General features: G+C 37.5%; 2 long non-coding RNA genes across 5 annotated transcripts in view; one reads left to right on the top strand and one right to left on the bottom strand.

Annotated features, from left to right (window-relative positions):
* The window catches only part of LOC115494715 (uncharacterized), a 155,579-nt gene that overhangs the window by 109,356 nt on the left and 18,737 nt on the right, over positions 1–27,486 (bottom strand). For 3 of the 4 annotated variants that reach the window (XR_012055291.1, XR_012055296.1, XR_012055297.1), the window contains exons 4-5: positions 21,499–21,633; positions 21,298–21,328 (exon numbers count right to left, since the gene is read on the bottom strand). This is a non-coding gene — a long non-coding RNA (uncharacterized lncRNA). Of the gene's footprint in view, positions 1–13,300; positions 13,469–21,297; positions 21,329–21,498; positions 21,634–27,486 lie in introns of all 4 variants that reach the window. The other variant, XR_012055292.1, reaches the window with a different exon arrangement.
* On the top strand, positions 606–12,111 carry LOC140683796 (uncharacterized). Its single transcript, XR_012055302.1, has 3 exons — positions 606–4,983; positions 5,225–5,302; positions 9,369–12,111. It is a non-coding gene; the product is annotated as an uncharacterized lncRNA (long non-coding RNA).

The following is a 27,486-nucleotide window of genomic DNA, read 5'->3' as shown; positions in this document are numbered from 1 at the left end:
GTAAAATATGATTTTTAAATAAGAGTGTTTTTGTTCAAACTGCACAGAAAACCCTGGAATTGAAAATATTAACTGAAAAAAAAGATGCCTCATAAAAGCTTGAAACATTGCTCTCCTTATGGATGCAGCTCGACTTTCTTCATGTAATCTGCAGGTTTGAATTAGAAGAGAGTCAACAATTGTGATTGTTAATTACTACTTGTACATAGACCTCTATTAAATGTGATGATTCTGTACAAATAATAGAAGAGGCATTTCACCTTCTGTGTTAGGACTCACCTAAGAAAGAAACATTTTCAGTGGTTGCTACAAGTGGTCACATGTATGTATACCATAAATATAACACTCATGTAATTTCAGTGGCTCCTGGCCTCTCTTAGGAACACTAAAGTAAATTTGAGGAGACAAACAAAAGCTGCTGGGAGAGACCCACAGACTGAGAAGGACATCTCCTCACTAGGAGAATATGTAATGGGTTTTTATTATTCTAATGAGAGAAGAAGCAAGGCACTGAAAAGTATGTTAGATTAAAAATCTGAATGAGCTGTTTGAGTTTTAAGTCTTGGATTTCTTTGTATATTTTTCATTAGCAATGTTGTTGGATTCTCTGCTCGCAGATCCTCAAAGAAAGGAAATACAAGTAGCTGAAATGTAGACAGAGCCAGAAGTTTTCTCTCTATTTCTGATTCTCTACCTCCAAAACATGGAAGAAAACAACTTTTGCAAGGGCAGAGGTTTTCTCTTTTTAATCAGGGTTACCCCATGCTAGGTTGCCCATCACTTTGGGCTGTGGTTTCTGTTTTTCAGCCATAGTTTTTTTCTTTCTTTTGTTTGGTGTATGTGTTTTGGTGAGTTTTTTTCCATTTGCTTCCCATTTAAGCTGACAGAACAGAGGCAAACACCAGTCAACTTTAACACTATCTGTGGTTGCACAAAATAATATCTGCTGGCAAACCTAACAGGAAGGCAAGGATGTGTCTTAAGATGCATGAGGACCTTCAGAAGTTCAAGCCATATGTGAGATTGTGCAACATGATGAACAGGGAAGCTGAGCTGGTGTGGGAACTTCTGGGTAATCTGAACCTCTGAGTTTGAGGGAGCAAATCAGTAGGCTGTGTTAAGGCTGGCAATATCCTGGTGAAGCAGTGGGACCCCTTGGGAGCTGTTCTCACCTTTTGTGAACCACAGTTGGAACTCTCTTCTTCCCTCATCTCTCGAGAATATGTGATGTCTATCCTTCAGCCTTTGGGTATTTGAAGGTTTGCTGGCTGGTGTTCAATATCAGAAAGGCTGGACATTATTATAAGAATACCTACCACTGTAGGCCAACATCTTGTCAGTGATTTTAAGGACTGAAAATAATGCAACTTCAATGCAACATTTAGGACTGCTCACTTATTTTTACACTGTCTTATTTCTTAACTGAGGCCATGGCTTGAGTTCATAAATACTACACAAAAACCTATCTGTGCATTGTTCCTGGCAGAAATTACTAGGATAGTGAGAAAACCCATTATTAATAATCATAGTATAGAAATTTGTTTGAATTACTTATGATTTGACACTCAGTTGCAAGGTTTGTTATGATTTCTTTTCCTACCAGCCTTTTCTTTTAGTTGTCTGGTGGAATATGGAAGGCAGGGTCATCAAGAGAAACTGGGACTGTTTAGGGCCTGTAGATGGCATTATGACATTGCTGCATTTCTGTTGACTAGCTCTAAACACATTAAAAATTATAAAGTACCAAGAGGTCAAAAAGGTGCATAGCAGCTGTGTCACAGTTGATGAAGTTACATGACTGCCAAACAGCATCATTTAAATCCCTTAAAATATATCAGGTGCAATGCTTAGCTGCAGTACAGTGAAGTAAGTGAATGCCATATAAACTATGAGTGATGCAATCTAACTGTTTCTCAGGAGAATTTGGCTGTGGTTTTAGTCAACTAAGATTAGCAATTGGCAAATCAAAACTGGAAGCCTTTGTGTAGTCAACAGTGGAAAAGGTCAAGACGTGCCTTAGGGCCTTCACTGTGCTGGAATGTAGAAAGCAAAATGACCTGGCTACATTACGCTATTGATATTATGCCCTGGATGTACCAAAGATATATCACTAGAATATTATTGCTTTTTTTTTTTTTTTTTTCCTTCCTTCTCAGAATGCAGGACAGAAAATGAAGATGCAGCTGAATGTGGAAATATATACTTAAGGAAGTATAGGATTCATCTAGCATGCTCTCCTCCTTCCTTCTGTGAATTAAGTTTCAGGTCAGTAGTCTGTAACAAATCCTCCATTCCAGTGGGAGACAAGCTTGTGCATTACAACACAGAAACCAGACAAGCTTTTAAAATGCTTGTAAAAATGAGATTATATCTACCAGGATACATAAAAGTATTCAACACATTAAATCAATAATATTTTTCTGACATTAATCTATCCTTTCTTATTTAAAGGACATACCCTTTCAGCAGAGATCAGCTACCCTAAAATTACCTTCAGCAAGCACAGTAAATGCTGAAATAATCATTATGATCTGAGATTAAAAATTGTAGAGCTTATGTAAGTCATAAAGCTTCAGTTTTTGTTCCAAATATGTTTATAGTCTGCTAGTATTCTTTAACATAGTGTTAATAGTTGAAATTGTAAGCAGAATTATGTTATGTATGTCAAGTATAGCTGGGGAGTAATGAAATGACTTACCACAGGAAATTAAAAGCAGGATATCAAACTGACTGTTCTTCAGCTGTAGCTTGCAGGTTACGCACACAGCACAGGGGGTTATTTTGTATCAATCACAGGCATGTTTATATAATGCTGAAATGACCCAATGGTCTAGTTTTCTACCAGAAGAAAAATCATACCCTTTTGCTTTTTGATAAGGTCAGTGATAATGTTTCAGAAGAATTAAATGGTCCTGTTGAGCCAGAAACTGAGCAAAATAAAACTGTTAATGATAGCAGAATCATTAGTGTCCTGCTGTGGAAAAAAAAAACCCTTACAGGTTAGGTGACTGTTTATCAGAAGTTGCATGCATATTGCATATATATTTTTCTCTATGAAACTTTTATATTTTCAATATTTCCACACAAGATTTTGACAAGATTATGTTTCCCTCAGATGACTTTTTATCCTGATGTCCTTGGAGCCATGTCTCCTAGCTGACAAGATGCTCTTGAAATAGTTAGAGCTTTCTGCCTTTGAAACACAGACTTGCATTCCTGGTTAACACGCAGAGAAGTGGAGCAGTGAAATCTGTAGGGGAATGAATCCATAAGAATGAGCAAATTGCTGTTAGGAGAGACCTCAGAAACACATCTTTTACAACAGTAAGCACAATCCATCCTCCATTCAGTACAGTGGTTCCCTATGGAGTGCTGAATAGGCAGAGCAGAACTTGCACCTGTCTGTCTTAGCAGCTCTGTTGGCTTTTTCATATCCAGCTGTCTGTCTTGCATTTGTGATGAAACATTGCTTCCTACAGACAAAGTCTGGAATCTTGGACAGCATTTTCTTTGATAAGTTCAATGTGGATTATTTTGCCAGCTAATAGGTTAGCAATACTCATTAAAATATGGGATATAACTAGAGTGAAGGGAAAGGAATAATCAAAAGAGTTGTGTTTGATTTTGCTTGTATTGACACTATATATGACTCTACCTGTAATAAGCCTCTTTTGGCTATTACTCATTTTATGCATTTTAGGAAAACTGTTTTGAAATGTACAGTGCAATTTTCTTCTCAGACAGGAGGTTAGTAAATGTTTTGCTGTGAGAAATGGAGTTTGCATGATAGATAGTAACTGTGCCTGAGCATGGTGATTGTGTCTTAATGCTATGTTTCTTGTGGTGCTACTTATCTGAAATTCAGCTGAGTTTTGTGATCCAGATCTGGCACTGAACAGCACTGCTCCTCTGCTGTCTATGAATCTGTGCAATTGAAGCAGTGGAGCATGAGCCTTGCAAGTTCAAAACCATTTAGATCAAGAAGTCATTTTCCTACGTCAAATACAACTGTAACAATTAAACAGTATACACAGAACTGTACATACAGTTCTTGCATACTCACACATGCTTTGGATGACTTCAGTGTCGACTGCTTTGAGCATTCACTCTTAAATTTGTTATGAATAGATTCTAATTATAATTTTATTACCTCTCTAAGAGCATGTTTTCATTTAGAACAATAAAGCAGGCATTCATGAATGAGTAATAATTAGACTGAAGTATTTAGGCTCTGCTTCAAATAAGAGACATAGCAAATAAGATGTTTACTAATAATTATAGGGAAGCAATCTAAACAGTTCCTCTATCATACTGAAAACCATTGGGAAACTGGGGAGAATAAGGCCTATCTTAAATGATTAGTGCTGCCTTTAGTGTTAAATTACTTAAATTTCTAGCAATATCTTAGAGGTTCTGTCCTTTACACTTTATCAGTTTCTTCTTCCCCTTCTTCCCCTGCTGTCTGCAGACTAGGAGTCAATGTGGTAGGGGAAATCATCAGCTCCTGCCACTCAGTGACAGCAGTTCAAATGAATGGCATTATCCCCACTGCCTGGAATGGATGACATTTGTCTTTGGAAGTGGGTGGTTGCAAACATGCAACCATAAAACCTCTTATAAGTCTTTTTCTCAGGTTTCCCCAGTGCTGTCTTGTTTTCTTCCACCAATTTGTTATGCCACTACGGTCATTTGAGCTCAGTCTGATTCACTATCATATTTATTGTGTTTCTGCTGCAAAGAACTTCTCCATAACTGTTATATTGTGCTCATGGGCATTCTGTTCCCCCCTCCCCAGGACCCTGTGACTCTGATCAAGATAACCCTGGACCCCTCCTTCCTGCCCTGACAGGGCTGGAAGAGAGCCAAGAAGCCCTCCCTGTCCAAAGTCTAGATAAACCCCTGACATTTCCTGTTCGTCTTCTTTTGCCCCACTCTCCCTTTGGACATCACAGAATAAAGAGAACTGAACCAACATATATCAGGGTAAGAGCCTATTTTGGAAATCTTTGCTATTCCCTGATATTCCTCCCCTCAAAGCCTCGGATCTCTGGGCTAGCCTGATAATTTAGGGGGCTGAGAGGGTGGGGGGAACATCACATAACCATAGCCAGGCACTGTTGTACAGAGACAGGGAGCGGGGTTCCTTGAAATTCGAGATGTTCTACTGTACAGTCTCTGAAAGCAGCAAACATCACTGACTGCCTTCTTCTCTCCCCCGCCACAGCTCACGTATGGTGTGTGGGCCTTCATTTCACAAAGCAACCAACCCTCAGATCTGCAAATCCACCAAGCAGCAAAAAATGTAAGTTAAAGCCACAGTACCTAAAGAGGAGAAGTTTGAAACTTTCTGTGCAGAGAAAAAAAATTCCCAGAGATATATCCATCCCCCTCAGCCAGCATATGTTTTCAAGCACCCGGGGCAAGACACAAGTTTTGGGATACTATTGGTGACAGGCAAAAAACAGGGCCTTGAGCATGTTCCTATTAAAACCATGAGCTGCTGGACAGAGCAAAAAAAGGCCTGCAGGCTTTCAAAAAGAGTTAATTTTCAAGTCATGAATTGAGTCTTTTCCTCTCAAAAAGTTGACTTCAAACTCCAGAATTGCCTGAAACTCATTCCTAAGTAAGGTGTGGAGCCTTGAAAGAGGGTCAGTGCAACGCCTTCAGTATTATTCTCTAGAATAGAGAGAATAACTAACTATTTTCATAAAAATTTAGAACCACAAAATGGTTGAGGTTGGCAGTAACCTCTGGATGTCATTTGGTCCACCTCCCCTATTCAAGCAGTGCCACCTAGAGCAGGTTTCTCAGGACCAGGTCAGATGCCTTTTGATTATCTGCAAGGATGAAGAGTCCACCATCTCTCTGGCAACCTGTGTCATTTCTTGGTTACTCTCACAGCAAAAAATTGTTTCCGCATATTCAGATTTTTCTCTCATATTTACTTTACTTTCTTCAGAGACATTTGCATTTTCTAAGAACAGAGGCATATTTTCTTTTGCAAATAGAGATAAAGGCAAATATAGACATGAAATGGTAGATTGATGGCTGGAGAAATGATCAGATTGAGAGCTCACTACAGACTTTGCCATCATGTACACTTGTAACTCAAAGGAGGGATGTCCCCTTCTCTGGATCTTCCCATAAGTCCAGTCCTCACAAAACTCAGGTGAATAGCCTTCATTTTACTCCTTGTCTTCCTTTTCCAGCACCAAGACTATGCAGAGCTGGTTTAGCTCTACCTTTCCTGGGAGTTTCATGGCCATTGTAATCTCCTGTTTCCTCTTGGGAATGGCTAGAGAAAGGAAGGAGACCCGTCTGAGGTCCTACATGTGCAGCAGCCACTTGCCAGCTTTTAACATAAGTTGCAAAAGACAGTCTCTCTCACTGACATATTATTCAGCTTCATATGTCTTTTTAATACAACTTCATGACAGTAGCATCCTCCTTTTGGTATTTTTGTGAATTTAGTGAACTGCCTGCCAACAAAATCCCACTTTCTTCCCCCACCAAGTTAGAGAAAGGAATGAAGCTGCCAGAGCAGATCTGTAGGCTGTTTTTCAGGCACTAGTTAAAGTACAAGACATGCTATTTGAATATAAGAAATAAACTTCTTTTTACTGGGACAGTGGTCAAATACTGGACGTAGGTATAGAAATCTTTGGAGATATTGAAAGTCTGACTGGAGATGATCTGGGGGAACTTGCTTTTAGTGATCCTGCCTGCAGCATGAGTTTGACTAATGATCCCCAGAGGTACATCCCCAGCTCAGCTGCTCTGTATTGCTTTGATTCTCCCACACTCCAGCTGTATTTCAGATGTGTTCATTTTTACAGAAGAGTCTGGGCTTTCAGTTCTGGATGAAAACTCTTCCAACTACTGACTTTTCCCCGCAATCTTGATTTCTTCTGGGCCTTGGGCTCTACTATATTACCAGTGCTATTGATAGTTTAGTTTCTTATATGCCACGTTCCCTTTTAAATGACCACTTGTATTTTTTTGTAAGGATAAGGTAGCACAAATCACTGACTCCAAATTTATCCTGTTTATGTTAAATAACTGCATTAGATTATAAAATATCAAACAGTATTTATTCTGAATGTAGTTTGTACCCTTCTTTCTAAAGAGACTTTTAAAATATTTTATTAACACCATGATCATTTTACCTTTAAGACTGAAAGGTGATCAAGCCACGAGTCTTCTGTCATTGCTAGGGGATTTTTGGTATACATGTTTGTTTGGTTTTTCATTTTGTTTTGCTTTACCAAAAATATGTAGAAATAGAAAAACAATAATAATGCATTTGTGATAATTTTCTTAAAAAGTCAAATTTGTCTAACAGTCCTTAAATTCCTGTCTTAAGAAGCATGATAAGTAGAAATTGATACATGTGTATCACAGAAATTTCAGCTTCCATTGTGTACAGGAGACCCTAGGAAGAAAGCTGCCAGTGTTAAGAGATTCTCTGCTTCTTTTTCTGTGATGGAGTTATAAATTACTTTCAAAATTAGTTTTTCCTGATAAGTAAGCTTCTCTATGAATATTTTGTAGAATACCAAAATATCAAAATATTGTATCAACAATAGTGTGTCCACCAGGACCAGTGCAGAGACCATCCCCCTGTACTCGGCACTGAGACCAAACTTTGAATGCTGTGTTCAGTTTTGGGCCCACCACGACAAGGAAGACATTGAGGGGCTGCTCTTGGTGCTGTGATTTAGTTACCAAAGTGATAATTGTTTGGACTCAATGATCTTGTAGTCTTTTCCAACCTAAATGATTTTATGATTCAGTAGTCCTGTAAAATTTGATATGCAAAAACACTAGACTTGGACTCTGAGAGAATGGCCTAAAGTTATACTGGATACCATCACTAAGTGCTGAAACAGGAAACTCAGTAGAATTTAAATAAACTCTTTCTGCCACTCTCAGCATATAATGTTTCTTCCTGTTTTCCTCGTTGGTGATTATCACACTAGGAAAAAACATTTCCATATCCCAACCACACGTGTAGACAATAGGCAGGAGACAGGAAACCAGAAGGGACTCACCTATGCGAGTCAGTCTAAGCTGTCTTTATGGACTGTGGAAAGAAACTGGCACTGTTATGAATTAATTTAAGTTAAAAATTTGAAATACTCTGAGCCCTTCTTAAGGCACATCCCAAGGATTCAAGAATGTAGAAGAGCTTTTGTTATTCACTGATGAAATTCAGGCTGCTCTTGCAGCTGGAATAGTTCTTTGAATTAAACAACAACAAATGCTAGAGATTTACTGTAGCAACATAGATAACAATTAATGGACAAGAAATAAGCTAGGGACATATCCTAGTTTATTTCTATTAAGGCCTATTTTTTAAAGGAAAAAATCCTCCATATATAAACAAAAAAGTATTAAATAATTCTAATTCATTTTCTTTCCTTTGTTTCAGCAGACATGAGAGATGAAAGATTCTAACAGAGATGAATACATTAGGAACCATAATGAGGGTAGATGGGCAATTTTTAATTAGCTTAAATCAACTTCTATCTGCTTGTTTCATTATGTATCGTATTTAATTTATCTATATGTGGTTTATTTTTCAGAATTTGTAAATTATATATATATAAGTAGTATGCAATTTATAAATTATAATTGGTTATTTATATATCTTTACTGAAATTGTCTCACTAATGATAGTAATTTGTCAGTGTTAGACAATAGAATTAGAACTCATCCAAAAGTACTGGAAATCAAAAAGCAGATTGTTACATAACACCTTACTACTATTCAGTAGTAAGGTAAAGGTTTTCCTGTCTTTGTTAGCTGTAAATGAAAAAGGAGAATGAAAATTATTTCCTCTGACGAGACATGAGGTTCTGGGAAGTATATGACAACAGAGCATTAGATGGCTCATTCCTCCTGCTACTTAGGGCAGTGAGTATCAATGTCCTTGTTATGCAGAATCTCAGACTTTATTTGCAGTCAAACAGAAGGTCAAGACAATTCCATCCAACCAAAAAGCAACAGAAAACTGCACTTTTTTAGACTAGGGAAAAAGTACATTCTAGCCCTCCAAAGAAATTTGCTCCATTTACTTTGTCAGCCTTGTTCATTTCCATCTCTGTCCCCTCTGATGCCACACTCTCTTTCCAAGCAGTGCCTGTCTAACCTCTTCCCTTCTTTGGGGTTGGAAATCTTCTTAAAGTCAGAAGGTGACCTGATTCCCAGCGCTGTATTCCTTCACCGTGATAGCTGGTTTTCCATGTTGTGAAAGAGTCTTAAGTGTTTGGTTCTAGTAAAAACATGTCTGGCATCCACTAATTCAGTATTCTTTTCTGTTTTGGTCATTCGGTCATTTGGTTACTCTACTGGATGGGCATTCCCAGCATTCCTCTCAAATCTCACCTGTTTTATCCACTCGAACTGCATGGACGTGGAGGAGGAACAGTTCTGCTCCTGATGTACATCTCTCCTAACCTGCCTATTATCTCAGATGGAACTGTTATCTGGGGATAAAACATCTGTGCTTTGTCTAGATTGGAAAACATTCTACAGATACAATATAGGACTACTCCATTCCTGGTTACTCCTCAGGATCACATATATAGCAATTATGTTCAGTTAGCACAATTGTTTAAGTAGCTTGTAATCCTACAAATTGAACTACTTAATAAATATTTTGCAAAAATATGTTTCAGAGTCATGATTACTGTACATATGCATTCACAGCATAACCATTTGGTGTTTGGCAAAGCATACTCAACATACACATATACATATATTTTTACATACTCAAATATGTTTGTGGATATGGCATACAGTAAGAATAAACATGTACACAAAGTTTTGAAGTGCCTGTGGATTATTTTGTCCATTCATTTCACAGATATCTAAGCTGTTGCTTTTAGCAACAGAAAATCCAATGCAGACAGCTGTCAAAGCAGATAGAATTATTCAACTCAGTTCAAGTCCAACAGATATGATATAATGATAATTTCTTTCAATATTTGTAGGCTTATACAAATAGAACAGTCATTTTGGTTTTGCTAATGATGTAAAAACACAGTACTCATTGTACAGAGGTTATTGCTTTAATCCCTCACTCCCCTTCCCTGTGTGCTGAAAGTCATAGTTCATGCTTTTTGAGACTGGTAATATCTGAAAGCATTGTGTTCCTGCTGAGCCTTTACAGTGTTCTGTATGCATCATATGTCTTCTTTAGAATAATAATCTGGCACTAAACCATTTCTGATCAGTTGGTTTGGATGTAGTAGTCTGCCATTTCTTCACTTCAGTCCTGTTATGTCACGTGACAGGACTATACTGACTTATCACATTCTGTCAAGTATTCTTGGTCTAATTATTCCAGTTCACACAATCTGCATTGCTGTATGACTGAAGGTACACAAATATTTTCAGTTGTTTTGTGTCATGATGATTAATTTCTTTAATTATACAAAAAAATAACAATTCCAATGTGAAAAAATAATGCAGTGCAAATAATTCAAATATACATCTATTATGTACCTGGGATGCAGTGTTTAATTACTTGGATACTTAAATTATTAAGATTAAAAACCTCAGTTCAGGGTAAAGAATCACTACATACCTCCTTCTGTGAAGCTGGCTGTCTATGGTGTTTTGGTTAAAATGGATAAAAATGTGCAGTAAATATTTATAAAATGTATGGATGCTGAACCTTTGTTACAATCAGTCTAGCCCTTTGATTGGCAGTGGAGTAGACAGCTAAACTGGCTACCTAAGTGCCCTCTTTAGTAAAGAAGAAAAGAGCCTAACCCTAAATAACATATCTAAATAGGTTAATTGGCTAAGTTGAGAAGACAGGAATAAAAGACTAACATTAGAGCTAAAGCACAAAAGTTCACCAGTTAGCATTTTCTCACTGAAATTTCGTTGATGAGATACTATTGCTAGGAGGGTGTTATCCCTCATATTCAGGTGGAATCTTCTTGTGCATCAGTTTTGCCAATTTCATCATGTCCTATTGCTTGACACCACCAAGCAGAGCCTGGGTCTTGCCTCTTGGCACTCTCCCTTTGGATACTTGTATATATTGACAAGGTCCCTCTCAGTCGTGTCTTCTTGGGACTGAACTGGCCCAGCTCCCTCAGCCTGTACTTATAAGAGAAATGCTCTGGACCCCTCACCCTCTTTTTCACTGTTTGAGGGAAAGTCTTCCTTCCAACATTCTTCTACCCTGCAGTCCTGGATAAGAGAGCTCTGAGGGCTGGTCTTGTCAGTGAAGACCAACACAAAGAAGACATTCAGTAACTCTGACTTCTCTGCACTCTCTGTTACCAGGATTCCCCTCCATTTAGTAAAGGGCCCACATTACCCTTTGTTTTCCTTTTGCTGTTGGCATATTTTAAAAAGCCCTTCTTCTTGTCCTTGATATCCTTGGCCAGAATTAATCACAGATAGACCGTGGCCTTCCTCATCTCATTTCTACTTACTCTGGCTACCTCTCTCTCTATATTCATTTCAAGTGGTCTGATTCTGCTTCCATCTTCCTGTATATTTCCTGCTTGTTCTTGAATAATGACAGGAGTTCTTTATTCACCCATGTGAGTTTCTTCACCCCTTTGTTTATTGCTAGCTCAAGAGAATTGTTTTTGAGATTGGATAAAGTGATTCTTGATTATTAACCAGCTCTCAGATTCCTCTACCCTGCAGAACCTGTCCCCATGGGATTCTTCCAAGAAGATCCTGGAAGAGGTTAAAGGTAGTTTTTATGAAGCCTGTGATTGTGTCTTACTTGCTGCCATGCTTTCTCGTTGCACAATACTGAACTTCACAGTCTCATGCTCCCTGCAGCTAGGGCTGCCCCCAGTTATAAGTCTCCAGCAAGGCCTTCACTGTTTGTTATATAAGGTTGAGGAGCGCATTCTCCTTCCTACTCTTGGCAGTTCTACTCCATGCCTCTTCTTTCCCCCTTATTCTACGGTGTTCAGTTTATTTTGAAGATTTTGATGACTGATTGCAGGAATCTTCTCTTGCAATTTTATAAGCAGAAGTACGATCAGTTGCACAGTATCTAAAAAATATTTTCTCTTACAACTTAATGTGCAATTTTGTAGATTTCTTCTGGTTTTGAGAAAGTCTTCATAACACTGAAATGAGAACGAAATTATAGAAATGTGTTCATGATCTCCCATTTTTTTTGACACCGTTTGTTCGCTTTTAGTTTTGTTATCATTATCCAGCTTTCCCGTTGCCACCCTCATCTCAAAAATATCAGGCAATGAAGATAATCATTTTGTTAAGGGTTACAGATCCAAAGTTTAAAATCTATGACAGCTGGTATTATGTGTGTGCTGCTATGAAAGTTTAAACACAACTGATTTGTAGCTCCAGAGAATAAAATTTTAGCTTGATCTGACACAGAAACAAATTGATAAATTAGCTGTAAGGCATAGAGATTTAACTCTAAAATATCTAACTCCTGCCTGGAAGTGTGCTTACTGGAAATAAATGCATAGAATCATAAAATTGAAAACTTGACTTACGTAGCTATATAGTTCTGTGCAAACATATTTTTGTAATCATGTTACAAAGTTCTAGCTTAGATATGCCCATCTGAATACGTTTTGCAGCACTGGAATGGTGTACTACCCTCACTTGTGTTACTGTGAAGAAATGTTCACAGCAGACAATGTTCTTTGGTATAGAGATTACTATCACCTTATCAATTTACCATTGGCATAGGTATGTTGTGAAATAACCAGAGAAACCATAATTTACAAGGTTGGCTTTTACTGGCCCATGGATGACCCCATGCCAGAGCAGGTGGATACCTGAATGAGGCAGTGACCCTGTGGGAAACCAGAACTCAAACAGGTTCCTGCAAGACTGGTGGACCCACGGAAAGAGGAGCCCACACTGGAGCAGGTTTGCTGGCAAGTCTTGTGATCCTGGGTTGGACAATACTGGAACAGCCTATTCCTGAAGGACTGCACCCCTGGAAGGGATTCACACAGGAGCAGTTCACTAAGAGCTGTATCTCAAGGGAAGGACCCATGCTGGAGAGAAGCTCATGGAGGTCTGTCTGTCATGGGAGGGACTCCCATGCTGGAACAGGGATGATCTGGGTTCCAGGCTGTCTCCAGGTGCCAGTCCCCAGCCCCGACTCTGTCAGACATAATTTCTGTTGTGCTTGGCTCCTGATTCCCTGGCCCTTAGGAAGCAGCTGGCCTCTCATTATGTCCTGGTTTGTTCTTCATACCTAATGTTCCTTTTGTTTCCCAGTCCCATAAATTGTCTCAGAAAGGTCTGGCTTATGAATAGTGGAATGACTTACTGACAGGGTGAAATAAAGCCTCATTGCTGCTCTTCCAGGCTCATCAGTCAGATCCTTGTAGGTGAAAGACTGATCACTTTCTGGTTGGTGGTGAGTTTTTCAGCATCCCTGAGGAGACACATCATTTTCTAGTGCAGTCTCAGACATGAGCTCTCTGCAAAGGGGTTTCTGAAATGTGAGTTTTCAAGACAAGAATGTTTAACTGTAATAAGAATGTGCTACTGCTTCCAGTCACATTTACAACTTGGCTGGTTCATCCTAGCAATTACTTAGCAATCCTTCCAAAGAAGGAGGATACTACAGAACTCCTCTTTGGTCTGGTTGATAGCCCTTTGTGTAAGTTCTTGGTAGTGTGACCAGGCCAGGAATACAAGGGTGGTGTTGTGAATGCCAAATTTTTGAAAGACCCTATGAAATGCAGAGGTTTTCCAGTGCACAGCCCTATTTGTTACACTTATGTACAAACTGGTGAACTTGAAACATTTCCAAGGGCAAGAAATGTGCATAATGTGTGGGAGCTGTTGGACTAATTAGACATTGAACCTCTCTGGACTCCTTCATATGGCTCAGAGAGCAAAGCAAAATCTTCATTTCCTTGTATTGTTCCCCATATCAGCTCAAGTTGTATTATATGTTTAAAATAGTTTTTTAATGAAATTTTGGTAAATGAGCAGAAGCAGAAGAAACTTCTAAAATTTCCAATGAACAACTCCCTGTGTGGCAATGAGAAGAAGCAGTGTTTGGTCACATGCCAGCAGAATCTGCCTTTGACTTATCTGTTTATAGACACAGTAAGATTATTCAGGTCACTGAAGGAGGAAAATGAAATATAAAAGACACATTTTTTCTGGTCATTTTACAGTGTAAAAGAGAAGTCACAAATAAGTTTGCTGCTCAAAAATAGTACTTTAGTTATGCATTAAAAAAGATCTTTTACCTCTCTATATTTATATATTTTGGGAGGAGAGGGAAAGATGGCAAGAAATCCACTGAAACAGGCAAAATCTGTCACGTAATTAATTTTCCAAAAATCATTTCCAACAGAGAAGGCCCATAAAGCTTCCAGCTGTGTCTCATAAGCTTTGCAATTATTGACATTCTTAAATAAACATTTACAAGTTTCAGCCATGGCTTTATAATTGGTTTTATTTTTTATAATTAATTATTTCTTTTAATTAAAGTCTGTACTGTAAAGCTGGTGAAATCTATATGCATATCTCCTTGTTTATTACTGGCTATGTTCCTTTCTGTTATCACATTCCTCTATCTTGCCATAGATTCTCTATCCCACCTTCACCCAGGATGCAGGTTACTTTCTACCCCCTCCTGCCTTGGCAAGTGTTCCTGGTTTTGGTTGATGTTGCTCAAAATAAAGCTTCTATTCAAATAAGATAATTGTACCATGCACACTTTTCATTTACCATATTCAGCTTGAGACTTTCAGCATTTCATTCTCTGTAATGTAAGTCAGATTTCGTTTGTCAGTTATGGTACAGGAGTTATTCTGGGGAAGTCCACCACAGAAGCCATGATAAGAAATAATAAAACATGTCAAACTCATACAGAAAAGGGTCTAATCAAATGTGACTTAAAAGAGTTTATATGGAATCTATTTTCACCTGGAGCTTGATGGGCTGACAGTAATGATTATATGTACTTGAGTGAAGAAAGGTTCCAAAGGGTACACTGTTATTCCATCTTGCCAGTTGAAATATGGTTGGAAGGGAGAAAAGATCACGTATTTATGGATTTGTAAATAAAGTGAATAGTTTCTTATTTTCAGTTCAATCTTTTTCTCCAAATAATGCACGTTCTTCTGTGTAAAACTGAAATTTGATGTAGTTGCAAAACAGAAGGTTTTTGGCATAAAATGTATGCTAAATTCTGGGCAGTGCTGGGTAATGCTGTAAAATCTACATTTTAACAGTAATGGTTGCAAAAATAAAGTTATATGTAAAATTGCATGCAAAACCTCACTTTAAAGATTTTCTCTTTTGGACTCTGGAGCAATAATCTTGCCTCAATCTGCTTATGGTCGAGACCATAGTTACAGACAAGGTTGGGGTTAAGACAGAGAAATGTGTCTCCCTGTCACAGCAGATGTTTGTTTGAATTCAGTCCTCTTAATGTGAGAGACAGAGAAGTCTGTGGAACAGTACTTTATTTCACCAGCCTCCAGAAACAAGTTTTATAGCTGTAAATAAAAAAAGACTAAATAAAATCTATAAGATCTGAGGATTATTAAAACCTAATGTACAGATCTGGCCATTTGCTTCCAATCTTGCCTTTATTGATTCCATAATTTTATTGATTCCTTTTATTGATTCCAGGGGAACTTCTGGACACAGACTGAAGATATGTATCCATACCATTACAGACAAGTTCTGCCTTGGGAGATTTATGGTCAGACAGATTTCCTTCACACAGTGAGCAAGAGGGTTTCAGGCCCCAGCACCAGTGTGCCTGGCAGGGCCTGCTCTGATTCCCCTTGGTCAGATGGAGGGAGGGGCAGCTGGGGGAAATTGAAGAGCTGTCTCATTTCAGAGCAAGTAAAGACAGTCAATGTTCCTGGGTTTTGTGTACGCAAGAGGTGTGAGGTAGGGGAGAGAAGAGCATCTGTGGTTGCCAAGATGATAGATTTAGAGAAACTGAAAAGGAGAGAGAACCCAGAAAAGGAAGCTCTGGAGTCCATCCTTTGTGAGTTATGATAAAGACTACATCTGCTGTGATTAGCTGCATATAAATGACGGAAAAATCTGAAACTGGACTAAGAAGTAGGAAATCGGTTTCAATTGGCCAGGAAAGGAGGGATTGCCTCTGTCAGCAGTGGCAGTTGAAAAGTACAACAGAACCTGAAAATTCAATGTCTTGTGCTCCGTAAGATATTTGCCTTCTTACCCCCTTCTACCCTTTCTTCAGTCTCATATATATTCATTACAGTTCTCATCTGATGCACAGACTCTCCCTGACTCATCCTAGAAAATCCTGACAAGCTGCTAGAACATCTTCTGCCCCAAGCTGAATTATGCTTGTAGAAATTTGTCTTGTAGAGGGGAGGTGAAAATGTTCAGGTTGCTGCTTAGGATTTTTATTTTTCCTGGAAAGAGGAAGGATTTTATTTTGGATGAGGACCAAGGCTAAAACACTTTCTATCCTTGACTAGGACCTTTTTAGATTGGTAGGAAATAGGAAATGATAGACTGAAAATACAATTGCCTGGATATGCTCCTTTTGACTCTCAATGGCGACTCCAAACCAGCAGTCCTAGAGGAGCAAATGAGGTTATGTGGTCTGATGACCACTTTCTTCTCAGTTGGATATTTTTCTATTTTTTAAAATAATATTTCCTTTTCCTGGCTGAGGAAAAACAGAGGCAGTTTCTCTTTCATTTTAAAACATTTTTATTATTATAGGACAGGTAATATTGTTAAGGGTTCCCTACTAAATTTTAAAGGAATTATCGCTGTTACTTTATTCTTTTTTTTTTTTTTTTTTTTTTTTTTTTTTTTTCCATAGATCTCAGTGTCTTATTGTAACTTGCATCCTTGGAATTACCATGCTGTTGTAGTACAATTATATTTATCCAATGCACTTTTCATTGGGCTAGCTTTTATTCCAAATAAACATCCATTTGTTTCATGATGTTATGTGTTTGTCTGTCTGTGCATTTGAGGGCAAATGATAAAGGTACAATGTCATGGAATCACCTTTGCTGCTTCTTGTGGCTGGAGCTGTTGTAAGGACTTAAAGAGTACCATTGCCCATCTCAAACAGGGTCAAGGCCACAGACAAAATTTGCTGTAAGAGAAGCCACCATAGCAAGAACTTGAGATAAGCACAGAAAGGAGGAATTTTCGACAGGAAGGTGCTAATTCCAGGTCTGGTGGAGGTGAGATCTGGTTAGCACATGCCAGTTAATGCATAACAGGCTATTAAATATAGATGGGAGAGGTCTGGGGGAAATGGAGTTCCTACTGACTGGCATAAATTGTGTGTGGCTGTCTGTACCTCTCTTTCCGACATTTCCTCTCATGGATCAAGCAGTTAAAGATGACTGCCTAGGTTGAAAATGGATTAGTGGGGAGAGGGAATGTGCAATGACCACAACCATGTCCTTAAGAGGCCCAAGCACTTATTATGTCTTATCTCTTTCCAATTTGTTCCAAACGCTACTGCGATGAGCAATGTAGGGTAAAGTGCAGGAAAAACCTCTTACATCAAACTTCGGTGACCAAAACCAAACATCAAATACATGCTTCTACTGTCATTTGTTTCTGAGTTTTTATTTCTTTCTTCCAGCCTGCAACATTTCTTTTAATCACCAGATCCCTCTTTTAACTTAAAGGAAGAAGAAGCTAGAGTCACTCCTTTACTTTGTTACAAATATCTTTTGGAGCATACTTCATATTTAGGGCAGATGCCATTTCCACTTTATTGAAAACCAGATGCAAGCTAAAGGCTGCATTTTCCTTCCTGACCTTCTGCTGAGAAATGCCATTCTCTAGGGGACAGCAAAGGAGGGCAAAGTTGTTCAAGATAGCTCTGTGTATCAGCACAGCTGTAATTTCAAGTATGATGCTTTAAATAAATTGATAAAACCTGGTAATTTACCCCCTTTAATGTTTGCTTGTATTTCCAGTTTGTCATATATTTCTGTGTCTGTAACCTGTAAGAATGTAAATTTTATTTTCAGTTGACATTTCATGATTCACATGTGTACGAACATCTGAAATCCCCAAAGAAATGAAAGAAATTACAAAAACATTATATGAAATTCCAATGGGCCTGAGCTAATATTTATTCAGACTCCATGACCTTAACACTTTGTAGAATACCTTCCACTATTTTCTCTGCCCTTCGCACTATAATCTGTATGAGCCAGAGGATGAGCTTCAGTTTACTTGAGGCAAATGCTGGCATAGTGACAAGGTATGTGTGGTATCTGGCTTATCAAGAGGCAGCAGGCAGGGCCAGATTGACACCTAGAGATATGTCCCACAGTGTTAAGAAAAGCACTACTTGATAATGTTTTCAGAGATGGTTTCAAATGAGTACTGGCAACCTTTCTCTGAGACAATAAGCTATAGATCTCAAATATGTTTTCGACACGTTGCAAGATTGAAAGATAGTGAGCTCAAAGCATATATACAAAATAACAGTGCAGCTGATTGAATGCCCAAGAACCAGAGGTATAAGAGAACCTATTGTAATTACACTGAACAAAAAGCATTTGTAAATAGAAACACACCAGATGATATGAAGAAAACATATTTGGTGCTTCAGTTATTTCTGTAGGATATTACCCATATATTACATGGTTTATAAATCCCTTCTTTTTCTGTCTGAAGTTGCTCCTATTAAAAAAAGCAACATTTGCCCATAGATGAAGCAGGTTGCAGGGACTCACTTCAATAAATTTTGGTTTGGGGTTGGAAGGTAAATTATTTCTATATCTTGCCACTTTGAATTTGGTACCGTTGATAATTGCTAATAGGGTCAAAATTTTGGATTTCATACTGAAAAAGAAATACTGAACAACTGTCACTTTCTTTACTGATGTTTATTTTCTCAGTATCAAGTGTAAAACCTGAACTTTGCATATTGCTTACACTTAAAATATCCTTCATTCCCTTGTTTGGGTCTCACAATTTATCTTTGTTCCTTCATTCCTCTTCTCAAACAAAATATAAGCATACTTTCTTCACACATAACTATATTTAAAAGTATTGTATGTACTACAAACTGTCATTACAACTGGAAATACTGGATAGCTTTCTTGCCTGGAATTACTGGGCAGCTTTCTTGCCTGGGTTAATGCTAAAGTCAGTAGTTAGACATCTTTTTGTTTTGTTTTGGTTTTGTTTTGGTTTTGTTTTGTTTTTTTAATCTGTCTATGTCAGATATGTCAGATTTCTGTTCAAGGTAATGGGATTTATGAATAATTGCTCCTGAAACAGGCTTCTTTAACTGTTGAAATTCATGGCCAGTTACTGAAGTGTGGTTGACAGATTAGACAGCAGGACTGCCTTAGTTTTTACTCTTTGTTTTTGGATTCTAAAGGGAAGAGTAAACTGGATGAGCAGGGAAATAGAAATGGACATAAATTATGGTCTTTCAGGCAAAATATAATGTGTATAGATCTAAATTTCCTCCCAGGATTATCCATAGATTTCAGGATTACCTCTGAGCATCTTTGGAAACTCCTTTGTTCCCCATCACTTATGGTGTTTAAGGACATTTACTTAGAACACAAGAAGCATTATGGCACTGAATTTTAATGTGCTTTGTTCTTCAAGAGAAAGATCTGTGCAAGCATAAATTAACATGGAACTTTTATTCTTCTCAAAAGAAAATATAAGAGTGATAAGTAAAGTTCTGATTTTCCATATTTTATGTTGCATGGTCATTACTAGATATAAAGATATTTTCTGCTCCTAAATAAGAGAAAATTTTAAAATATTTTATATTTAACATAATTTGATATACCTAATTCTCATAACACCACTAGGTAAATTACTTAAAGGTGTGTATGGGAGGCTAGAGAAATAAAGTACTCTGATTGCAAATTCAATTCCACTCCTCCTCCCCCTCCTCCCCCCCCCCCCCCTTCTTCTCCTTCTTCTTCTCCTTCTTCTCCTTCTTCTTCTTCTTTTTCTCTGTTATGCTTTAGTATTGGCTAATATCTACTTCTTTTGAATGAGATAGAACAGTGCAATTTAACTAACATCTTTTTTGTTCTTTACTTCCTGTGCAGGGTTGAAGGAAAACATATAGAAAATGGTAATTTCCCTCCCTTAATAATATTTAATTTCTTGTGATTAACTCCTGATATTTATTTAAGTGTTATTTTAGCATTGTTACTGTTGAATGCCAAAAAGCAGTGAAATCTGAATCATACATTAAGCTCTTCTATAGCTCTGTTATCCACAATGGATTCTTGCCATTACATCTCTGTCATTTAAGCTTTTTTTCTCAGTAAATACAAGGTCATTAAGTAGTCAGATATCTGCCATCTAGTAACTCTGATGAAATTAAACATCCCACAGTTTCACCACAGTAATAACAAATAACACATTAAATTTTACAGTAGGATGGATCTGTGCCTTTCAATGCAGGACTTGAAAAAGGCTGGAAGTGAAATATCTTTTGTATGCTGAAGAATATACTTTATTCCTTTGCAATAGTAAATGCTGGTTTTGCTATTAGGATATTTTTTTTAATATATTTCTGAATTGGCTGTTTGCTTCTGTTTTGTCTCTGATTACAATTTAAAGAAGTTTATTAGGAGAAACTGCTCAGAGCATCCAAAAGGGAAAGAAGTGGCTGAATTTAATCCCAGAGTTCTTCACTGAATTGCCCTGCAACTGCAGAAAAAGCAGTGAGGTGTATCCCACTGTGATGCTGAAAGAAGGTTCTCTACTGACCTGAGCAGGAAAGCTGGTACTCAGGAGTTCCCAGGACTAACCAGAGGACAAGTCTAAATACCATATCACCTTGGAGCATTGAAGTCATTTTCTCCTTTAGAAAAATGTGATTCTTAGATGAAGTCCAGGGAAAATGGAGATGTGTGTTGTGACATAAAGCCATATGGACTGAAATTCACAATATAACACTTTCCTGGTGCTCCCTTCAGTGTGACTGAGTTACATTGTATTAGAACAATTATAACTGTGTCTGCTGCCATATAATATCCATATAAGTGCTTCTTAAAGAGAATTTAGAAATAGGATTATCTTTTTTTCTCTCTTTCTTTCTTTGGCTCTGTTAATTACTTAGCAACAGAGCTTCTGCCATTGCAGAAGATGAGGTCGGCAACACAACATTCCATGGTTATTTTAGCAGTTTATAAATGTTGCTTTTTAATATTCACCCTCTTAAACAGTTTCCTCCCCTCCAGCCTCAATAAAAATACATATTTAAGCCCTATATGTCCCTTTAGGATTAAAAGTTTATTAGGATGAATGTCCCCCAGATCTGTTCCACTGGCTTCTACATACCTCTAGTCTTACTGGGGATCAAAGACAGCATCTGTAATGTAAAACAAATCTATAATGTAAACACAAACCTGAAGCATTTAATAAACAGACATTGTCATCAAAAAATCCCGAGTTTAGTGACTTGTAATCTGATAATTTTTTTTGCAGAGTATCAAGGCTGAAGTCTTTGAGATACTAGTTAGTATTAAGAAAATATTTTACCTCTGACTCAAAGCCTCCCTGTAAATGGTCCCAGGTGGAAAGAACCACTGAGTTATAGCCTTTTTTGTGCAGACAAGCAGTGCTGACAGAGGCTAGCAAGTCTGTTCAGGGAAACTAATTGCAGCCTTCCAGTACCTGCAAAAAGAAAAAGGAAAACTGAGACTATTTACAAAATCATGTAGTGACAGGACAAAGGGGAATGCTTTCAAACCAAGAGTAGGTTAGATTTGGTAGTCAGAAAAAATTCTTTTCTGTAAGGGTGGTGAAGCACTGGAACAGAACCTGTGGATGCCCCACCCCTGAGAGTGTTCAAGGCCAGGTTAGATGGGACTTTGAGCAGCCTGGTTTAGTCGAAGATATTCCTGTCCATGGCAGGGGGTTGGAACTAGATAATCTTTTAGATCTCTCCCAACCCAGAGCATTCTATGATTCCACAATTCCATGATTTTGATATAATGATGAACTTTCTGCCTTGTGTTGGGAGAGATCTTTGTAGAAAAGATTACTTCTACTTCAAAATTCACTCCTCTGATCCTGAGCTTTTACTGAAATTGCAGAAACCTTAAGTTTATTGATTTATGTTGGATATGTTATTTTAAATATATATGTACTCCCTTGAATACATGTGGATGCACAACTATATAATCTTACTGACATCCTCGCAAATTCAGTTTGGTGCTAATAGACAAGCTGTGCTGTTTTCATGTCAATCATCATTACTAGTGGTACAAAATTATAGGTTAGAAAAGCTGCATATCCTCTGCCTAACAGGAGCCAGGAGATGGCAATTTCAGAGGGAGGTGTAAAAAAGTTTAAAAATAAAATTAAGATCCTACATGCCAAATGATTTCCATAGTTACACTTCTGAGCATTCAGTAAGATTTCACAGCTGTCATCAAGAACTAAAATTGGCCTGTATGATCTTTCTTACTGGTTGTGATGGGAGCGAAAGAAAGTGCTCTTCTTTTCCAGACTGGTGAATTTTACAGTGGTCACCACTCTGAATCTTTATTAAAAAATGCTATGAATACTGTGTCCAAACACAAAAATCCACCATGACTTAGAGGTATAACTTATAATCTCTCTATTGTGACCCTCTAAGACATAAATCAGTGTGCTGGATTCTTCTGTGCAAATTTACCTTGAGTCTCTACTTGGAGTAATGCCATATACACACAATCAAGTCAAACTCTGCTCCTTCCTAGTTTGCACCCATTTAGTCACAGTCTAGAAAAGGGATTGCATTTTCTTCAATGTCTTTCTGATGGTACTTTAGAAAAGGATTTCAAATTTATATGGAAGCATATGGACAGTGGTGCATAAGTGCATAAGTGGTTTTCATCTCATCTAACTTTAACTATATGTTTTTGTCTCTACTTTCACATCCTTGTTAAAGGTAATGGAGAAAGACAGATAGTAAGGAGGATACACTCTACTATGGAAAAAAGTATATCCACATTAGTCGTCTTCCAGATGCACGTAATTCTCTTCACTGAACTTGGAGGGAGATTAGAAGCAGGATTCTTCTTTCCTAATTTCCTTGCTGTTATATATACATGTCTACATTTCAGTTAGGGTTTTTGTGTAGTCAAAAGGGATAAAGGAGTGTTTCTTCAAGCGATTCATCAAACACTAAAGTAGAGACACAAGTAAGGCGAACAAATTTTTCTTTCCATATAAGCACACTGGAAGGTTAGGGTGTTCTACACAGTTGAGATAACTACAATATAGGCATGCAAAGTTAGGTGAAATAGGAATTTCAGTGAAGTGGAAACTAAATGACTTGTTTAAATGGATAAGCTTGATTCCATGGGAGATCAATTCTATACAATCTTTTCAAGTTCCAGTCCACAGTCCATATTCCATACATAAGCAGGTTAATAATGTATATTTGCAACCTCATTTTAACTCTTTTCACAATACTAGTGCGATTATTGATTACTAGCAGAACAGAGAGGTCTGAAAATACTTTAGAGAACACTTAGGGAAAGAAAATCCTGTGTTTGAATATCTGTAGTAGAAAAAAAATACAGTTAGGGAAGGCTATTTGAAGGTTCCTCCCAGAAGGAAGATGGAGAATCCAAATTCCTGCTGCTGTGTGCAAGCATAGGACCACGCAAGACAGAGCATGCAACATAGGTCTCCTACTTTCCTTATGGGATGCAATCATAATGAGACACAAAGTCCTTTATAGCTAATGGGCACTATAAATATTATAGATTTTGAATTACTGTTTGGATCCCTTTTAAATTAGAAGCAAGTTCTAAATGGTAAAATTTGGAGAGGATGCAGATGTGGCTAGAGGTGGCCTTTTCTGAGCAGGATAGGTAACTCTCTCCATTGTTGGAAGTCTTCTTTCCTCATGGTAGAAACAGCCCCTAGGCATGACACTGATGTGTTAGAGGCTAAAGAAAGGGGAGTATAAGCTACAGCCATCAGGTCTGGAGAAGGATAGCTAGAGTACATCTACAGCTTAATAAGTGGATTTATCTCTAATACATTTCAGCCATATTTTCTTTCCAAAGAGCAGGTCTGATAAGTCAAGATTTTGTCCCCACTGTACATTTTTAGTTATCCTCTTTAGAGGAAAAAAAAAAATCCCTCTAGTTTGTTCAAAATGCTGATCAGTGGCTTTCTTTTCATGTACAGAATAGAGTTTGATTTGTTGATACATTTACAGATCTTTTGGCAGATGTATTAAAGGACATGAGATTCCTGCCTTCATGTCTTTTGGCCCATTTATTCTGTTCATCACATTTTTCTACTTAAAATAAAGTGGCAGCTTTTTCTCTGGCGTATTCTTCATAACATAACTTCCTCAATATTTAAGAAACAACATGCTCCACTGCCTGAAATCTGACCAAATGAAGTGTACCTGGATACCAGGACTTTCATGTCAATGACACTACTCTGAACTCTTTTTTTTTTATGGAAAATGCATGATAAGGGACTTATCTGACTTAATTTCATTGACAAATATATATCACGTATTTCTACATCAGATGACAGTTCTCACCGTCTGGCTAAGAGTTGTCAGCAATGAGGGTATGCAATTATTAACATAATGGATTGGTTTCAGAGGAATCCATAGCAGAATTAAAGGATCCATAACTTGGTAAATGAAGAAATAGCTCAAAGCTTAACATAATGTATTCATATTTTTCCATAAAGGATTTCTGTTGTTATAATGACTCAATATATAGTTTTGAAAATTGTTAAAATTATCAAGAATTTTCAACTTCAATGTGAAACAATTAAATAAGATGTTTAATTTGAAACAGGACTAATGAACTGAAGCTACCTGAGTAGCTGTGGCTTGCCATATTTTTCCCTCTACAGTTAGGCCTGCTGTGTCCTCAGCACCAAGGAACATTGTGGAGGGCAATGGCTTGTCTGGAAATTGCTCGTTTCATGCTAGCAGTTGCCAGATGTTGGTTTGCCAAATCCATTTGTTTCAAAACCTATGGTCACTCCTTTCAGGTAAAGATGGAATGATACCATGTGCAAGTGTGTTGTCTGCTTCTTGCTGGATATCAGCACCATTGTGCAGCAAATGAAACAACAGTGGAGGAAACAGAACCATTGGGAGCCAAAACCTCAGTTGGTCAGAGGAGCACACACAACCATAGACACGCTTTTAGGGAGGCACTGAATGCTGAAAGAGGTAGGAACAGCCCCCAAGAGGCTGTTGCCATGGGTGACTCAGTGTGTCAAAGCCAAAAAGAGACAAATCAGCAAACCCTGTTTCAGACAGAGTGACAGGAGACTGCTGTGTAGGGGCAGCCAAAAGCACCCCGCGCACTCCTGTGCTGCCCATCCCCTCCTCAAAGTGTAGAAGAAAGGAAAGTTGGTCTGGGGAAGAGAGAATACAGGGCAGAGTTGTGCTCTTTTACTTAATGTGCAAATCAGCTATGGGAGATTTGTACTGGTTGTCAATCAAACAAGCAAAATGCCCTGAGCCTATGATATTTTACCTTAAAAGGGTATTCAAGATTATATCTACAATGATTTGAGTAAATATGCTAATTCTTCTAACAATAATTGAGATTAAAATATATTTACCCACTACTGAGAATTTCCAGTCATTTGCTGAAACTTAAGAAAAACAGTGTGTTAAAATCTATTAGGGAATGGAACATTTTCTAGTACCCTTAGATTCTCTGGAATTACTGCTTTCACTTTAACTGCCATAGTTCCTGAAATCAAAATTTTTTACTAGCACCAGAGGAATAAGTAAAGGCACAGTGTTATTTAAATATCAATAACATCAGTGCAAGGCTCACAGGTTAGCTGCACGTGTGAGTTTAATGAATTCAAGTTCAGGCAGATAGTGGATTTATGGATGGTAATAGAGACAGCCATGTGCGTCCCAAGGATTACCACAAGCCAGGCGGGCTTATGAAGTACTTATGACATGCTGACTGAAGGTGGAGAAAACAGATATAATAAGTATGGGCTCTGATTCCAAAGTCCTGACTAACGAAACCATTGCAGCTCTGCCACCCTACAGTGAAGCTAAAATCAGATGTGAGCTAAGTGCTGAAGGTGTTTACAGAAACTTGCTGCTCCTGTATGCTGTTCTCATGGGGGCTGCCTCCATTAAAAGATGTTTAATTCAAAGATTCTGCAGCACAGTGTCTGAATAAGGAGCAACCATTTTAGCAGTCTCTATAAACAGAGAAAAAAAGTTATTGTTACGCCAAAATTATTGTCTTCTTTTATAGAAAAGTTTGCTTCATTTTGTTTTGCTCAAACTGATCAAGTTTTAGAATGCAAGGAACTTTGCCTAAGCACAGAACACTGATAGAAAATCTGACCAAGTAGAAGACAATGAGTCATAGAAGTAAGAAATAAGTTCTTACTGCAATTTGGTAGATTTTCATGTATAAAATCAGCCTTATTCCTTTGCAAAAAAGTGTATGAAGACTGGAATTTCTATTCCTTTAAACTATATAAACTCAGACAATTGCAGTATGATAGATCATAGCATAAAACTCTCCACCATGTTGTTCTGTAAGGCAGAACCATTTTTAGATGCAAAACTGATCAAAATAATTTTCTGGATGAAAATTATTAATTTTTTTTTCATCTTTCCCACAAAAATGATTGAATATTTTCGTTTACTCATACTTTTGATCATGTTTGAAGTTCTCTACAATTTTTCCAAGTTCTACTTGAAAAATGTCTTCCATGTTACATTGATATCTCATTAGTAAATACATTTCTGCAGCCCTGCTTACATTCAATAATTCATTGTTTATGTACTTATCATTTTCCTATCGATTCATTATTAGCTTATTTACCACACATGTAGCTATCATGTGTCCTTTCCAGAAAAACTGAATCCCAGTGCACTAACATCATTAACCTATGGGAATTATATTTGTTACTTTTATATTCATGTCCTTTCCTAATAATTCATGATTGCACTTTGCTAAATGATCCGGTCAGTCTAATATAGCCCCATAGGTAGCTAGCTGTGACTCCAACATACTTTGAAGTTATTGGAAAGTTTTACAAGTAACAATTATGTATTTATAGCTGGTCTTCCTCTACTGATTTATTGCATTTTTCTACTTTTCTATTTAATTTCTGTATTTGTCATATAAATAATAGACCACATCATATAAAAATAATAGAAACATTTAAAAAAATTTAATATACAGAATCATAGATTGTTTTAAGTTGGAATGGACCTCTAGAGGCCACTTATCTTTTTCTTTTCCCAGAGTAAGGCCATATGAGACAAGATACCTCAGGGCAATACTCTATAAGAAAATTCATAGTTTGTCTGGACAAGTTATTCCAGTATTTGACTACTTTCTTCTGAGAAAATTTCTCACAATATTTTCTAGAAATTTTCCCTTTTGTAAATTTTGTCTACTCATTGTAAGTATATGAGAATAATCCAGTTGTCATTACATACCTAAAACCAGCCTCAGTTATAACCAATATCAGACAACCAAAATATCAAATTTACACACTATG

The sequence above is a fragment of the Taeniopygia guttata genome, chromosome 1, assembly GCF_048771995.1.
Source record: "Taeniopygia guttata chromosome 1, bTaeGut7.mat, whole genome shotgun sequence".
NCBI lineage: Eukaryota > Metazoa > Chordata > Aves > Passeriformes > Estrildidae > Taeniopygia > Taeniopygia guttata.
The sequence above is the reverse complement of the archived record's forward strand: the minus strand, read 5'-3'. Positions and strand labels throughout refer to the sequence as shown.